The sequence below is a fragment of the Aptenodytes forsteri genome, unplaced genomic scaffold, assembly GCF_000699145.1.
Source record: "Aptenodytes forsteri isolate BGI_AS27 unplaced genomic scaffold, ASM69914v1 Scaffold83, whole genome shotgun sequence".
NCBI classification, from domain to species: Eukaryota; Metazoa; Chordata; class Aves; order Sphenisciformes; family Spheniscidae; genus Aptenodytes; species Aptenodytes forsteri.
The window spans coordinates 1,905,616-1,909,830 of record NW_008795371.1 but is presented as its reverse complement, the minus strand read 5'-3'; positions in this window follow the sequence as shown (position 1 = coordinate 1,909,830).

Below are 4,215 nucleotides of genomic sequence, written 5' to 3'. Positions count from 1 at the left end.
CAGAAAATTAGATGACTGCTTTCCTAATAGACTTCAAAACTACCTTGAAATGTTCTTTGTAATACTGTCTTTTTCAGTCTTGGGAAATTAAAGAATGCATAAAAGTTCCTGAAGAATTGTAATGAGTTGACACAATGTTTTTTCTTGTCTTGTAGTACGTCTGTATGGAACATACTATAAAAAAAAAACCAACCCACCACCTTAACGTTTGATTTTGTATGAGAATGTTGTATTTAGCTATATATGCTGCAGTCACCTTTTAGAACTAACAAACTGCTTCATCAGTAGCAAACCTATGCTGTAGAAATTTCAGTGGAAGGATTTAATAAACATTAGGAAAAGAATTATTTTGAAACAAAATAATGCAACATTTTGGTTTTTTGCTGTGGTCTCTTGTGAATTGCAATAGCTAATGGTTCAGGGCTATCTTATAGTCACAGTAATTAGTGGTGGCTAAATGCGTCTTAGGATCCTTTTAAACTTACGGAGCAGTATTGCAATACTTAACACTGGTCCTAAATCTTTTTTTAGTAACTGTCTATCCAATTCAACTTCATACTACCAGATACAGCCACAAGGAGGAACATGACATTTCAGTGTAGACTTACGCAAGGCGGTTTCATAATTTATTAAAATTTTTCATAGTTAATTACCAACATGAATTGGCTCTGCAAGCAGAGAGCTGGGAGAAACAACTGAAATAAAAGCCTGTACTTCCAACTTTAGCTGGAACTTCCAAAGGGTGTAGAGGAAGCTGATGACCAGCACTGTTCTTTTGAAAAATCTCAGGCTAAGTAAGAAAGTTTAATCATCTATGCTGTTTCTACCTTTTTTTCTTTAAGAGGAAAGCTAGTGTTAGATTATCTTGTGTATTTTTAGAGAAAAAACAAGCTCAGTTTTGAATTTAACTGTGTCTTCAGGTTTGCTAGCTTTTTAGCATGTTACCTGTTCAACATTTTATGCCTGTCTCCAATGGAACTTTATTTTCTCTTCAAGTATTTTGGTGTCAGGGCATCAACTAGTCTCTTAATTTTAGGGCTTTTGTTATTGCAGATTAACCAGAGCCAAGAGGAGCTGTTTTATATTAATTACTGGTTTTGTTTACAATTGAGTTCTAGTGAAATCTTTCAGATTGACAATTTGAAAACGGGTTCTACGTGAGGTGAGTAAATAACAGTATGGGGGTTTTGGCCAATTGCAGCTCTGGTAGACTTTACAATTGAGTTGCATTTACTGTAGGAAAAAATTATTGCTGTGGGAATAAAATCCTTCCTTTGCCTGGAAAAGTATAGTAGCTGGTTGTCTTCAAGACCACTGCAGATAGATACAGTGAATCAATGAACCTGCTTGTGAATTTTTAAACTACTTATAATTCAGCATTTGCATTTTTTATCATGAATAGTTGCAATAATTACCTGTTTGTATTTCATATCCTCAGTTCACAGCAGTATGCCTGCATTTCTGGATTTCTTACATGCTTTCTCTGAGGCCAGCAAGCAAAAGTAACTTTTGAGAACCCATTAAAAAGGTGACCATAGGTACAGCGATTTCAAGAGACGTATCTGTTGCGGTGAGTGTTTCTTCACCTATATTTTGGTAACTCTTGAAATCGCTAGTGCTGTTACATTATGTTAACAAGTGCGACTGGTCACGCAATTACAGTACAGACATTCACCGAATAAGCAGGACTCTGGTTTTGACACAGTTTGTACTTGCCAAAAGAAATCAGTTAATACTTGCCCCCAGGTTGCTATCAGATTGTATTGGACAAATTATGTCACTCATGAATGGTTTTTTCCCCTGTATTTTTGCAGTGTATGATCATCGTTTACAGGTCAAGCCTCAAAAAATTTGATAGTGGTACTTAAAACTATAGAAAGTATCAAGTATCTTGTCCTGTCCCACAGAAATAAATTCTAAATCTGTTGCTGCTTCCTCAGTACTAGTTCCTACATAAAAAGTCAGTCACAGAATGTTAATACCTTACAGCTACTTTCTTTGTAAGGGAGTGAAAAATGCTGTCGTCAGTTCCCCCACAATAACCTGATAGAGCTTTACTGTTAAATGACAGTGTTTTGGTTTATCTTTCATATTGCAGCTTTCAGTGAAAGACATTCTTACCAAAGTTTTCATAAACAATTTTTGATTATCCTTTTATCTGGTGAATAGATACATAGCTATTATTTGTACAACTTTTGATAATCACCTTTTACATATACATGTAAGCTTACTAAAGAAGCTAGAGAGGAAACTGATGAAACATACAAACATGAATCCTATGTAAGTTGCCCCTAGTTCTCTCCAGTTTAAAAGGAAATGCGAAAATAAAAGCTAACGCAAGCTACTGTAGATTTACCGAGAGGGGAGAAGTTAAATTTTTAAAAACTGTATTTTAAAAGTGCATGACATGATTAAATCTAGTCATGCAGTATCGTTTGTACCAATGTATGTGATGGAAGTCCTTTTCATCATCATGTTACACCATTATCCAGCATTGTAATGGCATCTACAAGTTCAACTACTGAATGTTTTGCATTTTAAAAGCCTTAACTGTTTATATTGTATTAATGTGTTTTTAAAGACTATAAGGAAACAACATTTTCCTTGTACGTTGTTAAAATTTTGAACGCTTACTTCAATAATTTTCAGAGAAGTCCAGTTTTGTATCTTAATGCCCCTTTTTGTTTGTGTACCACAAGAAAAACCCTGTTAACTGGGGACACTTTTTAAAAGATAACAGAATTTATCAGCCTCTTTATAGTTTAAGATCTTTACCCTACTGAGATTTATTTTGGTTAACAGTCTTCTGAATTTCATTGTATGTAAACAAATTTAAGTGAGCAAACAAATAAACATTTCATTTAGGTATTTAAAGTTCTTTCTTAATGGTAAAGATTGGATGAAATCCTAAAAAAAAAAAAAATCCTCTCTGGAAAAGAGAAGGATAAACTTCTGTTGATCTAAATATTTTTATAAATTCAAAGTTTTTGGCAATGTGTTTTCAAACAGATTTTTTTCCTCATCATCCTAGTTTCAATATTTTAAGTGAAATATCTACATATGCACAATCACATTTTCATTTAATTAAGCAAAAGTCAGGAAATATTATTTATACCTTTAACAGTTGGAATACGCATCTAGACCTGTTTACTGTAGGCAAGATAAAGCCACATCTCAAGTTTTCTTTTTGTACCTCTCTATAGCTTTGTCTTTTAAGGTTATAAACTTCCATATTTCCCATTTGATCCATTAGCCACTACAAATTCATCTTCTAGCAAATACTTCTTTTGTATGTGTTGTCACACCTAGTGAAGCACAGACTGCAGCCAAATGGATACGTACTTTTTAAAATGCACTGTGTTAACTTGTACTTTCTCTTGGAAACTCCTGAAAAAAAAACCTCAGTAAATTGAACTTCTTAGATTTTTCTTCTAAGAATTGAACAACAGAGAACATGCATTAAAGGCATCAAGATGTTACTTATTGGATAAATGTGTCCTGATGCATTTACTGATGCAGCATATTTCTTTTGTTTAAACCTAAATATTTCTCAGTTGTGAATATTCAAAGGACTAACTATAGGAAATGCTGTTATACCAGGTTTCTCTCTCCTCCCATCTTTCCTGAAAGGCTACTTACTCAAAAACAATTTAGTTTAACTCGTTTTCTGCTACTTAATTCCTCCAGTATGCTGCAGATACTTAGCAGTTCTTCCACACAGCAAGTGGACTGTAACTGAGGGTGGCAAAGATCCATGTGCAACATCAGCATGTTCTTACTGGCTCTTGCCTTAAAATTTGTAACTTGTGTCTTTCTTTAAAAGACAATCTTGACCAGTAAAAACTTCTAGCTCTTATTCAAATACTACTGTACAAGCTCTTCTTATGTTCTGTTAGCAAGGTCCTCTGTTCATTTCTGTAACTATCCCATTTGGTAAAGTTGTGTAGTGGATTAGATTTGCTTTTTTTTTTTCCCCCTTGCTGAACAACAGCATTGTAACTATATACTTATGCTGACTGGGTGATAGATGAGTCTTGGACTGACTACCTAACATTTCTGATTGGGCCCAGTCAAGAAAGATTTAACATAGGCCATTCAACGTTAAACAAAACCAAAAGGTTTAAAGAGGTGCATCCCTTTTGCTGGAGACTACACCAATGAACAGCTGTAGGCGTACCGGAACAAGACTGCCTATATAGGATTCCCCAACCACTA